This window comes from Bidens hawaiensis, unplaced genomic scaffold (assembly GCF_021521415.1).
Source record: "Bidens hawaiensis isolate Kalapana, Puna unplaced genomic scaffold, B.hawaiensis_p1.1 tig00020130_1, whole genome shotgun sequence".
NCBI lineage: Eukaryota > Viridiplantae > Streptophyta > Magnoliopsida > Asterales > Asteraceae > Bidens > Bidens hawaiensis.
The window spans coordinates 216,279-231,031 of NW_027493064.1; the positions used below are offsets into that span (position 1 = coordinate 216,279).

General features: G+C 33.8%; 1 long non-coding RNA gene across 1 annotated transcript; it reads right to left on the reverse strand.

Moving 5' to 3' along the window:
* Positions 1 to 12,560: 12,560 nt before the first annotated feature.
* Positions 12,561 to 13,903, reverse strand: LOC143559949 (uncharacterized). Its single transcript, XR_013140026.1, has 3 exons — positions 13,848 to 13,903; positions 12,789 to 12,899; positions 12,561 to 12,664 (listed from the first exon to the last, which is right to left on the reverse strand). It is a non-coding gene; the product is annotated as an uncharacterized LOC143559949 (long non-coding RNA).
* Positions 13,904 to 14,753: the final 850 nt, after the last annotated feature.

Here is a 14,753-nt window from a genome sequence, read left to right on the forward strand (position 1 = left end):
AAACCACAGAAGGGTAAACTTATCGAAGACAAAGATAGAGGGTTGAGAGCAGATGGCAAGCCTTGGATGATTATGAAGTATAAACCGATCCGGTGTTTGAAAGAAGTGCCGATGAAACAAATGCCCAAGGATGTGCTCAAAGAGTTGAAGTGGTGGTATGTAGATTGTGAGACAGCTGAAGCAGTGATGGAAGACGAAGATGAACAAGAGCTGCTGAGAGTCTATGATCCGATGCATCTAGTGAACCTGTCTCGAGCTGATCTGCAGGTGCTGAATGAGAAGAAAATCTTTTATATTCCTGCTTGGAAATACGAAGCGAGGAAATATCAAAGAGTTGTTTCGGTATGTGTACGAGAAGGAGTGAATGCTTAAAGATGAAATTGCAAGATTGTTGAAGTTTACAAGACACGTGTTTGAAGATAAAGAGATGAAGCTACTGCCAAGGGGGAGTCTGTTGGTACATGATGTCAGTAGTTCAGTGTCAAGTGTCTGTAATCGAGTTTGTTAGATTTGTGTTTTTGTATGTAAGCAAAGTTAGCTCACAAGTTCGCTGATACAGGCGAACTTGTGAACCAAGCGAAGTTAGGGACAACTTCGCCTGAACATGCCAGGCGAAGTTGTCGTGATATATATGTCCTAGGTTACGGCTTAGAGAAAAACAATTCAATCAGTGTATTCAGTTTACGTGTAACGAGTCCAGTATTAGTGATAGAAAAAAAAAAAAAAAAAAAAAAAAAAAAAAAAAAAAAAAAAACTTGTAAGTCCCCCCGCGCTGGGCCAATCGATACGAGATCCGCACAAGGTCTAGGAGTGCGGAATCCTCCTAGACTCGTTTATTGGTGTAGAAGACGAAGAACACGATTACACAAACACAAACACGAACAAACACACGAATGGGATAAACACATCTGCAGATCTTTTATATAATAATCAAACCACGTTACAAACCGAACATAAACCAAAACACGTCCGACCCGAGGTGAGCTCTACCTCGGGTCGTCCCACACGACTCTCCCTCTCTGTTTCTCTCTAGACAATTGAACTTATCACTCAAAACTCTAACTTTTCTGGATACACAAACCTAACCAAGACACATATAGATATATAAACAACTTCACGGGCTTGGGCCTGTAGGCGAAGTTGTTCTAACTTCGCCTATGGCAAAAGTTGTTACAACGTCGCCTATGGAGAAGTTGTTACAACTTCGCCTATGGCGAAGTTGCTCTGACTTCGTACTTCCACAACGCTGAACAGAATTGCATAGCGACGGTCACAAAATATGCACCAACAGACTCCCCTTTGACCGTTGCTCTCAATTCTAACAAACACAAAAGATCATCTGTTACAAAACATGCACCAACAACGAACTATTAACTGATTCATGAACCGATTCGTTAATGAAGAAATGACGAACTAGCTCTGATTAGTTAAGGAATGAATAACGAATTAAAACCAATTCGTTAAGGGAGATCTGACCAATGAACCCCCAATTCGTTATGGTTCAATTCGTTACGGAAGGGTCCAGTTCGTTAAAAGGACCAGTTCGTTATAAAGGTTCAATTCTCTACAAGGTCCACTTCGTTAGAGGATTCAGTTTGCTATAGAGGATGATTCGTTATAAGGTAACGAATTAGCCAATTCGTTATGGGAGACTGAATAACGAATTAAACCCAATTCGCTACGGTGTACTTATTATACATGTATACAGGTGCATGAATGGTATGTAAGTTCTACGTCTGACATAGTAAGTTAGGACGCCAAATCTCTCTAACTTTCGTTGGACATAGACTTGGCATGTAGTGGCGTAGTTAAGGACTGCGGGCCTTATATGTGTTATAGATGTTAGATGGGAACGTATTTAAGGCCTGCGGGCCTTATACGTGATATTGATGATAGATGTGCACGTAGATAAGGACAGTGGGCCTTATACGTATTATAGATAATAGACGTCAACGTAGATAAGGACTGTGGACCTTATACGTATTGTTGATAGGCACCAGCATAGGAAAGGACTGTGGACCTTAAACGTGTTGTATTTGTGTTGTGGTAACATAAGGAAGGACTGCGGACTTCTTATGTGCTATGGTTTAGGTTACAACATAGGGAAGGACTGAGGACCTCGTACGTGTCGTTAATATAGGATGGTATAGGGAAGCACTACGGACCTTGCACGTACCATAATTTGGTGAACATAGGTAAGGACTGCGGACCTTTTACGTGTTCACGTCCTTGAGTACTGGTATAGATGGCGGACTATGAACGTACTCTCGGTAAACTGAGGTTAGTGATTGTAGATATGTATGTATGTATGGTAGTAGGGTAATTGATTAAGTATGGGTACGTATCTTTGGATTTGTATGTATGTATGATATACGTATGTGTTGTATGCCGCCTGATTAACTAGAACTCACTCAGTGTAGCTGACTTTTAGTATGCACGCAGGTGATCAGGCTGCAGAGTTAGCATGAGGATGGCACATGGCATGGATTGAATGGCTAGCAACTGATGACGAAGGAAATGATGTTTTAAATATAATGTTTTGTGTTATGGTTTAAAAGAAAAGATTAATGTTTTGTACCAAATGAGTAAAGTTAGCGTTTCCGCAAAAGTTTTTAATCAACTCTGATATTTAGAACTGTGTTTATGAGTAAATCCAACGTTAAAGTGAGGCACCGGGAACGGGGCCTTACAACTTATAATGTTTTGTAATTTGATTTACTGAATATGTATTATAAATTAGGGTTACTAGAAGGAATGAGACATCTATCAGATAGGCCTATAAATGGAATAATTAGTGCACGCCTTAAAAGGGACGGAGGTAGACATATTATTCCTGACTTTGATATTGACGGCCACTCTTTAATACTTCATGACCAAAATGTTCCCTTTCTGTAACCCTGTGTGATTCCCGTTTGTAATCATATTACTATAAATGGAGATATTTTGAGTAACAGTTTGAGTTTGTTTACTTTTGTATTTTCAAGCAATATATTGTGTTAGTGATTCCGCCGTTAACACGATATCGTTCTTACCTTCAAAATAGAAAGTCGTTAATCTATCTTGATAACACCTTACGGTGTGGTTGCGATAGTTGTGTAGTGATCGTTATTAAGGACCGACATAAATCATTTATCCCAGCTGACCTAACATTTTAGAACCCGACACCGCAGCCCTGAAATGCCGAATGATCTGTTCGAATCTAGATCTAGCTTTATTCGGGTGTTTAATCAACCAAAAATGAGCTTAAGGACCACCTTACCTCAAATCTGGACATCCCGAAGCAACCAAGGACATAAACGATCAAACCCCGATCTACCATGGTGGTTAACAGCAGCTGACGGCGCCGGAATCAAAGAAAAACCTTAAAAATGCGTTAATTATAAGGAGTTGAACAGAACTTATACGCCATATAAGTTTATGAAGCGTATAAGCTTGAGCCGTATAAGTACAAGCAGCATCATGTGTGTATATAAATGTATAAGTTATAGCGTATATGTATGTAACGTATATGTATTCAACGTATATGAATGGACCGTATATGTATGTAACGTATATTTATGGACCGTATATGTATGTAACATATATGTATGGGTGGTCGTATATGTATGTAACGTATATATATAAACGTATATGTATGTGCCGCCTGTGTATTACTTACACGCTAAAAGAACTTACACACTGGGACTGAACTTATACGCCTAGAAGTACTTATGTGCCAGACGACTTACACGCCCTAAACTTATTCATGAAAATGATTTTATGAAATAAACGAAAGATAAACAGCGTATACGTACGTAAACAATAGATATGGACTCAAATGATGTATGAACTAAAGATAAGTAGTTATTTAATAAGGAAAGGTAACGTTTAAAACCGGAAATGACTTAGAAATATATTATGATTAGGAGTAGTTAAGAAATGCTTGTTAATTGATACACAGTTATCCGTGCACAACTCAAGGGCATAACCGTGAATTCAGAAAGGAATTGCTTGCATGTGAGTTTCTAGCCCCATTTCCTTGTTATGTTTTCGGGGCTGTGTGCATACTCGATGTGAATGTTAAAACACTTATCGTAAATGGTAAGTTTATGTTATGATGATTGATGTGATAATATGTATGAATTAATGCTTGTCGGTGCGTGAACGATCTTCGGATATTGCACGTATCTTCAGGGAAAGTAATGTGTAGTATGTCTAATATGAAATATGTATGTATGAAGGTAAGTAATGAAACGAGTATGCACGAAAGTATGTTATATAAGCAAAAGGTATGTATGATTTGGATTGAATGTACGGGTAAAGGGTTGCAGACCCTAATAATATATGAAAAGGTTAAAGGGTTCGAGACTTTTCTAAACTCTGCGAAGGTTAAAGGGTTGCAGACCGTAATAATATCTGCGAAGGTTATAGGAAGAAATGCTCTTTAAAACTAATAGTTAGTTATGTATGAAATGCACATGCTAAAAGAATGAAAGTATGAAAGTATGTATAAAGAAAAGGTAACGGGCTAAGAATGGGATATGTATCTTCGGATACGTATTTATTAGTAAGTATGTGTATGTATTGTATGTTGCCTAAATTAACTAGAACTCAATCAGCGTAGCTGACTTTTAGTATGCACGGAGGCAAATAGGATAAAGGAGCTGGCTTGAGGGGGACATATGGAACGGGTGAGCTACTGGTATCCAGAGATGAAAAGTTATGATGTTTTATCTTAAGACAATTTTAATGTTTCAAACAAGAATGTTACGCTTTTGTAAAATAATGTTTGATGTTTTTATATTTCGCGAAAAGTTTTAATTCACTCTGATATTTAGAACTGTGTTTATAAGTAAATCTAACGCCAAAGTAGGGCACCGGGACCGGGGCCTTACATGTGTTGTTCATGAATTTTTCTTGGGTCGTGAATAAATATGCTTATATCATCCCGGGAGGATGTGCATATCCTATTCATAAGATTCAGGAACATTACGACTTATTTGCCAATTTGACCGGTATGAGTTACAACTTATAATGGCCCTATAGTGTTTCTAAATTGTCTTTAGAAAGTCTTCTTCTATTGATATGTAGTTGGTAAATCGATCTTCGGGTATGGTAACTGATCAAATAAATCATCAATTAGATCAAGTCTATACTTGATACATCTACAAAATCTTGAATTGTAGGCATATCTCAAGGCGTAGGGTATTTCATGTAATAATTTGTGTGTCTTGGTAACAATCATCAATTTGGTATCACGATAATCACCATGGATTGCTAGAGTTTCACCACCGACGAGTGGTAAACGTACTAGCAGTTCCGAACCCACGATCTCAGCATGATTTTCATATAATTAGCCTATGTCTATATCGAGGTTGTCAAATACGATGTGTATATAGATCATTACCGAGGTTATGGGTTTCTATCGAAAGATTATAGTCACAGATGACTACAGCTATTTTTTTTTTATTTCCATAAGTAAACTTAATGAAAACATTTTATCTAAATTTATTGGTCTTCTGGAAAGAAATAACCCTAATCGTTTGAAACTAGACTTAACTCGGCTCTAGTATTGATAAGTACATGAACGTAAGGGTTATTTATTAGATTCAGTGATAACTTAGTGAATCCTTACGAGCTTCCATGGATTTTCCTCTAGCATTCTAATTTTTGAATCTGGGACAATCCCTTTTGGATGTGTCGCTCATCTATAACATTGGGTTTGCTTATCGCTATTTACCGAATTTCTTATTTACCTAATGTTCAACTCAATGTATACTTTTGGGTTATAATAACTCTTGGAATCATCACAGACACCTTCAATCTTATTCTTCCTAGTGGATTTCAAATAGTAGCTCAATTACTTGCATACGTCCTAGATTATGTTGTAGCGTTAATGTATTGTGTAACTTATTGAGCTAATTTTCCAAAGAAGGTCGATAATTTAGATCTTCTAATGACATGTGTTTGTCTTAGTTTGGGTGGTTTATTATCATTTCTATCATTCTTGGATAGCATAAATAGATAAAGATCATTTTTAATTGTTGAAGGTGTGTGAATAAATATAGGAAATATTCACAAGTGCATAATAATTAACAAATAAACCTAAAAGATTATTATAGCATTTTAAATTGAAAAAAAATATATTACTTGTTTAGATGTTAATAAAATAACTACTAAAATTGGTATGAATACAATTTAGTTTCAATCACAAGTTTTCAAAATTTTCCTTTCTAGAATATCTAAAGTCTACGATGTCTATCTAGAGCAAGAAGAGATAATTACTAAAGTTCAAGTACCCCAAAACGGGTTCTAACACTTGAGCTGTAACTGAAGCAACATCCATAGAGGAGTTACACGTTCTCAAGAATTGGAAGATATAGGGTCAAATCGTCATCCTTTATCCACTTATTGCTTGTCAACAGCAATTGCAGAAGGTTCTTGCATAGGAAGATGACAGAGGAAAGTGGAATCTTGGTGCAATATATCTAACATGTAATGCTTATCAATTTAGTTTAACATAAATCATAACATACTATTAATGAAACTATTTCTTGTTTTTCCAAATAATGTTCATTTACTTTTCGCTACAATAACAGAGGAAAGTGGAAGTGGTCCCCCGACTCATTGTCCACGCTACGAATCTTGGTTATAGTGTGTGAATTTAGGCATTTGTGACATAATCCGTACTAAGTAATCGCAAAAAAAATATATCTACATGTAATGCTTATCAATTTAGTTTAACATAAATCTTAACATAATATTAATGAAACTATTTCTTGTTTTTCCAAATAAAGTTTATTTACTTTTCTTTTCATTATTTATTTATTTACTTTTTTACCTTGCTTCGTGAAGTAGGAAAAATATTTGTTTCGAATATTCGGGTTATAGTTTAAAAAAATTTCATTAAAAATTTCTAGTTCGCTTTAACCATCGGCTCTGATACCAACTTATGTCACACCCCAAAAGCGTTAATATAACAGAAGAATACTTAATTAAGCTAATTTGGGCGGTGACAGACGCTATTTAGCCAATAATATTCAAGCACGAATATTTACACAAGTTGGACATTTATTTATAATATAAAATCATTTTACATGAGTTTAGTACACATTTATTTAAATAATATTTTTGTCCAACTTTTTTGGTTTCAAACATGACACCTAATTACCCCACATTCCTTCACAAAGCTTCCATCTTAGTTACCTGAAAAATATGTTTAAAATTTTATCAACACAAAGGTTGGTGAGTTCTCAAATAAATATTTATTTATATAATTTCACGGTATAATGGTATAACGACTATTATATACCAATTTGTTACCCTAAGTAACAGTAGTACTGATTATTCACCGTTCTTTAACAATGGTAATTTAAACCTTTAAAATTTACATATTATTTCTTGAACAAATCGTATTAATTGTAAACTAGCTAAGCTTACAATGCGTGTATGACTATTAAAATGATAACTCGAAACATATCAAACTCAAAATACTCCCAATTTTAATCCAACGGGAATGGAAGTGGGGGCGTCACCCCAATAGACCTATCAATATTTATGTGCCTTTATTTATTTCCGTTAACATTTATTTAGCCAATTTAAATCATTCCACTATAATACAGTCTGTAAAATAACATGTTTAAATATAATATGTCTTTCCCCCAAAACAAAATAAATATATTTCATTTAAAAATGAGGGGGTTTTTAAGGAAACTCACCTTTAGCGGGTAATACGTCAATAGCGTCCGAACACTTGTGTCGTATTAATATAGTGCACGTTTTAATAATCTATTCATGTTTATAAATTTTAAGTTGTTCATTCAACTTAATGCGTTCACACAAAAGTTTTATTTTTTAAAAACGTTTATTTTCGTTGTTTTCATTATCTTTGTTTTCAAATGAACCACTAGCGACCTTGGTTCGAAAAACTGGAAATTGTTAAATCTAACAAAAGCACATAGCTCCTAACACATTATAGTCCTCTATTATTGTAAGTCTAAATTACTCATTTCATGCACATACGTACTATTAGTAACTATTTAATAATAAATAAACATTATTTAGTATAATTTTAATATTGAGAATATACACTTCTACTCCAAGTTTTATAAACTTTATGTTTTTAAACTATTTCTCTAGTTTCGCCGGTTTCACGTCAAACGGCGAACCGGTTAACGTTTTGTATAAATATATTATGGTTTTAAGTATGAGAACACTTTTATATTCAGAAAATATATATGTTTTATAGTATAGTTTATAAAAATATTTTTGTTTCGGTTTCGTTAACATTTACATAAAAGTAGTCATCTTTAACGTTTTCGCGTCATGACGCGAACCACCTAAATAAAGTTTTACCAGCTTGACTTTATTATATACATTATAATATGTATTTTACATTTAAAATTTGGTTTCCCTTGCTGTTTTAAAAACAATTTATTGAAACTATTTCGGTTTTGCATTGAAAAGTCGTATTTTTGACCATTTAAGCAAATAGTTTACCATCTAAGCCAAGCAAAGCACGTTGAACACATAACACATAAAATATGAATATTTTAAATGTGTTTTAACTTGTATATTTTCATATTATATGGAGTGACTTCCAAAAATTCATTTGCACTATTTAAAGTGTGCATTGTTTTTGTAAATCACGTGTATTATTTATCACGACCATTAAGTATAAGATATCTAATCATTTTCGAATTATTATAACACTTAAACATGTCTTAAAAATCCAGAATCTTTATCATAACATTAGGTTTTTGTTTTATATTTTTATAATATGCCAATTTTATATTTAAAGTTACATTACACAATCATGCATATAACATATTTTATATTTAACATAGGTGCCCGCGCGATGCGGCGGAGCCAACAAGTTACAACATGATACTCGTTTATGTTAAAAAAACACGTGTTATGGTAAGGTTTCTCACATATAATTTACAATCCGTTCAAGTATATATATTATAATATAGTATATATATATATAAGATATATATAAAATAATTAAGTTAAGTAAATACAAATTGTTATGTAAAATTTTTAATTATAAATAATATATATATATATATAAACAATTATAAATGTTTATAAGTTTGCTAATAAATGAAAAGTAAGCCGGTCTCAACTTTCACATATATTCACGAGTTGAGCTTGGGCTTTACACAACTCGTTCACGTCCCTGTTCAAAGGGGGTTTTTAGCTTGCAATATAAACATGGATTTAATAATGCCAAGAATCATCCAAATGTTTGAATCACTTTGTCTTTCAAAAGTGAAAAGCGCTTTCTAGCTGGGCAGATTTGAATGATAAACAAAGCAACAACTGCAATTTAAAAGTGATTTTCAATTGTTTTTCTTCTCTAGATTTTGTGTCTCGTATTTTGAATTGGAAGAGAAATATAGATTAAAATTGAACGAATGAGAATCGTTAGTAAACCATGTTAAGTAACCATCAATACATACTCTTAAGTATCATAGTAAAACATGTAGCACACAATAACACATATAGTAATTTGTCATTAGTATCACATGTTAATCGGTAACACAAGGTAGGTTAATACACAAGGTAGGTTAATACACGGTGCATACGTTATATTGTTTGCCTATATTTGATTTCACAAATCTGACACCACCCACAAACCTTTGATAAAAATCCAGATTTCACCATCATTTGCAGTTAACCTTATTAACTTCACAACTCAAAGAGTATACAGGTCTTTCGTTAAACATACTTAAAGTACAGGCACCAACAGTCGAATGTAAAGAATTTGCCATGGATGGTGAATAATAATTTTCCATCTACAATTATAGTTTTCTTTAAAAAAATATAAAGAGTACACGTTTCTTATTATGACCAATCGAATAGTGCCACACCCGTCGCATTAACACACCGGCAGCAACGTGACTGTAGCAAACTCAGTTGCCATCTCCGTGGGCCGCCATTGCAATAACCATGTATTGCATCAAACAGTGGTTGGTCAATCATCATGCAAGGGTTGCTCTTTTCCCTTTTGCATCTCTTGACTGCACAAAGAGTCAAGTCAAGAAATTGGCTCAGTCAAACGCATATGCTCCGGTCAATTTAACAACATTACAGAATGGTTGAAATAACATATCTTTCATGATCATAATTTTATTAAAAAAAACAAGGAACAAAAATCCAGGTAAAAGATGACCCGTTTTGATGACTTCACCCAAGTGACCCAACCCACCCATTTTGTCACAACACGAACCCGATAAGAAATTTGTGGTTTCTGGTCAATTTCATGTCTCACGAACACACTTAGCTAAACAAGCCGTGTTGGGTTGGCCCAACTAACTCGTTCTTTTCAGTTCTTTTCTAAGAAAAGTGTTTGTTCTTAATAATTATACTGATTAAGTATTTTATGTTAAACTTTAGAAAAACAGAAACTGACATAATATTAATAATCAAGAGATATATATTTTATATAAACTTCCAATTTTGTAGTAAAGTTGTAATTATAAAGTATTAACACGTAAAAAACTAAAAAAAACAATTTCGGGTTATATAGGTTATGTTTGTACCAACCCTTGAATGTTCGTCTGACAATTTCAGGTTCATGATGAGCCATGCTAACACAACAGGTTTAGCAGTCCTAATATAATGCATATATGTCTGGCATAGTTTTCAGGTTCGTAACGGGCCATGCTAACACAACGGGTTTAGCAGTCCTATTATAATGCATATTGACGCTAACTTAAAAGAATCTTGATCAATCATAATTTTAACAAAAAAAAAATCTCGTTGACCAAAAAATTCAAAAGGGTGTATGAGAAATACTTGTGCAACAGCAGATCTTTTAGCATCCAAAAACTGGCCATAATATTGTATAATCTCTGTTTTTCAGCTTCTGAAACCGAAGGTCGCGCATTGTCACAAATGGACCGTAAAAGTGTATTGGTAATGAGTGGCATATTTCCGGGCTTGTGGGCTTCTTTTATGTTTAAAAGATCGTGAACAGCCGCCAGTTGTGCATCCGATAACAGAGCCTGGAGATCCGCTCCACTAAATCCTTCCGTCTTTTGAGCTATGGCTTCTAAATTAAAATCTATAGCCAACGGTAACTGATATTCAAAAGGTTGAAAATGAGATTGTGCGTCCTTAATACGGGTGTGAAGTTCTAACACCACACGAACCTAACACGAAATTCATGGATTTGGGTTTGGTATAAACGGGTCGAGGTAGTTTCAAGTCAAACCATGCAAGCCCATTTATCCAAAACAGGTCGTGTTCGGGCTACCCACGAACCCTTACTTTTTATTTAAATGTTTTTTAATAGATTAAATTTTTGGGTATCCTACGATAAAATTTAAAACTGAAAAGAAAATTGACATAAAATTTTATACCTAATATGAAAATTGTTTTATAATATTTTGTTGTAAAAATGTAAATTTAATGTATTAGTATATAAAAACAATAAAAAGTTTCGGGACAAACGAGTCATGTTCAGGTTTGTGTTAAAATTTCAGGTTGCGTCGGGTTGGATCCACCAACAGGCAAACACAACCCGTTTAACACCCCTAATCCTTAAAAAGATAGGCAAAATTGGTGGGTCAAAGTGGGTTTGGGTTAAAATGGTAATTTTAAGGTGGGCCAACCCACAAACAACTTATAATATAATTTAGAATGCATTTGTATTGAACTCTCTTCTGATGAATTTGACATTGTTTGACTCATTGACTTGACCCATTTGACCCGTTAAGAGATATAAGCATAACCCGATCGACCCGTTTACAAGGTAACGGGTCAAATACGTAACTTTTAATAATTCTCACCTTTCTAGAAAGAACAGTAAGAATATCCAGTCGTTCTTGTGGTGATGGAAAATCGCAGAAAGGTAGGCGATCTAATCTACCGGGCCGCAGCAGTGCAGCATCTAGTAGATCTGGTCTACTGTAAATCCAAAAAAAGTTTCAAATGTTACCAATCAGAGAGTAAAACTAAAATTGACGCATGTCCCCAACCTCCCTTTTCTTTTTCAGTATTTGTTGACACATCTGCACATCAAAATTTGTTGCATCATCTTTGTTTTCATTAGACGAGTCAGCAACTGAATTCTTGGGTAAGTCTTCCTTCCGGCCCGTTGCCTGGCAAAAACTTTTAGTCGGTGCCACCTCAAGATTCCTATATTTGTAATATGTGACAACGATTTAAAACATTTAAAAATATTATAAATAGATGATGAATAAATGATTTCAACGTTTGCCAAAAGGTCATGCCTTTTAACAAAGTCTAATTCGCCAAAAGACCAACTTTAACAAAAATAAAAAGTCAAAGTTAAGTATTTTAATTTTTGTGTATTTGTCTATTTTCCCCAATTGTAAGATTAAGCCCACCATATAAAACAACTAATTTTTCCAATTTGGTCTTCCGGTATCTCAACGATTTTCATATAATTACCATTCTGCCCTTCTAAGTTATTTTTGCTTATTTTGCTTATTTTGACTGTTTGACCAAATCTTATACGAAGTTTGAACATATATAAAATTCAAACAACTATTTATATATCCAAATATTAATTAAAAACATAAACCTGGTAGGTTGTGATAATATGCTCCATAATTTTGGTTCAAATAAGTTGTGGATGTTGCAGGTACCCAATGAATATATCTTCATGCATTGTTTTTTTTTTGGTAAAACTGAAATCGTCAACAGAGTTAACCTAAGAGATAGACACCGCATTGTTAATAACAAGTAAATATTGATAAAAGTAAAAGAACTTAGGGCTTAAACCAAACTGGATGACAAGTTGACATTGAAATTGTAGAACTAAACAAAACACTTACATCCGATTGATATTGAATGGATTTCAGTCGCTTTTTCGGCTTCAAACAGAGTCTGTTCACAGAGATAAGAATTTAAAATCTCAATATGCGTGTACATCAATTTACTATAACCTATAGAAAAGTATGAAGAGTGCTGAAAATAGATATCTAAAAAACGTAACCAAACACAATTTTAGAAATTACAACGTTATTACTAATAAGGCATCACCTGAATCGAGTATTTACACCTAATCATCCGATGTGATTAATACACAAAAAATATGCAAATATTGAAAACCCCTAATTTCAAGTTGAGAACCCATAATCAACCTCTTGCTAGTTTTGATTGAGATTAGTCGACGACTATGGTTTGGCTATGGTTAATACTGTTCGATTTGGTTATGGTTACGACTGTCCTATATAATCAAACATAGCTAAACCGAATCGAACGATAGCTTGATCTTTATCTGTTTAGTCATTCACAGCTTCGGTCATACAACATTCAAGTATATAAAAGCACAAATCAAGCCAAGCTTAAATGAGGTCAAGCCCGAGTTTCCCTTATCGAGCGTGAGCCAGCTTGCGGGCCTAAACGATCTGGTCTCTATTCTCCCTTAGCATATCAAACATACTTAAAATTATGTTGTAAATAATATTCCATAACTGAATCTCAATCTCGTTTATTTTTCACAAAATATATATAATAATCATTATTGTGTAAATATATACTAATTGTGCTCGATAAGTGAATCTCAATCTCGTTTATTAAACAATTTATTTTTAGAAATGGGATCGTTTAAGCTAAGATCGAACAGCAAGCTAGTTTAAACTACATAGCTCACAAGCAGCTTGGCTCGTTTACACCCTAAGCTCAGATCAAATACTACACGATGAAAGACTAATACGATTCAGCATATATATATACGTTAATGTTTGCATATATACATAAGTCTACATAAAAGTACACTTTTTCCTACTTAACAATAAACTTAAACTCTAACCACTTGTTTAGCGATACTTGAATTTGATATTCATCACAAAAACAGGTAATTAATAGTGAATATAAGAACAAAATTAAACCTGAGATTATGAATCAGTTTCACTTTATTGACATATCAATACAGTGCATCTATTTTCTGAAACAAAAACAAAATTAACAATTTTATCATTAGTGGTCGATCTTTTATAAATTCAGAGGTAGAAATAAGTTTTAAAATGAACATACAACTGATTATTGTAGAAAATTGTACCTAAACTCGCTCATAGCCTGAAAAGTTGCCACCGCGTCAAAGGTGTAAACTTTGACTGAAAACAAGTGTGTTTGGGGGATTTATGTACCTGATGCGGTTTTGATAGCATAGTAAACGAGTCAAGAAAGTCAGGGGTGGGTGTGATGATGGAATAGAATGAGATCTAGGGTTTTGTTTGTGAGATCTGCAAAAGGTAATTCAAAAACTCTTAAGCGGGCTTATTTGAATTTTGACAATCCACATGACACGGGAGTGTACGGTGTGCTATTCAAAGTTGTACATGGTGCATGAAGAGTAGTAAACTCTTAATTTTAAGAGTTTTGTGTAAATTAAAACGTTGTCCTTCCTATATGTATTTTAATATAGTATGTATATATATATATATGTGTGTGCGTGTGTGTAATTCATGAATGACCAATTATATATTTTATGCATATTTTATATATGGACTAACTTGTATAACAATCATCAACGTGGATCGTCATTTAAACTTAACAAACTAGCATTTCTATGTAACTAGTTAACAAAACACAAATATGTATACACACATACAGGCTCGCAACTATATACACATGCATACACATCTTCAAAATTTCCATTTTTTTACATTTTATTTGGTGCGGGTCTTTGTTTGTGTGATTTATCTAATTGCATGAACAACTTATTATCAAATATTTGAAAGAAATCATAACTTAAATAATTGTAGGTTTTTACCTTAGAATTAGGGGTGAAGATG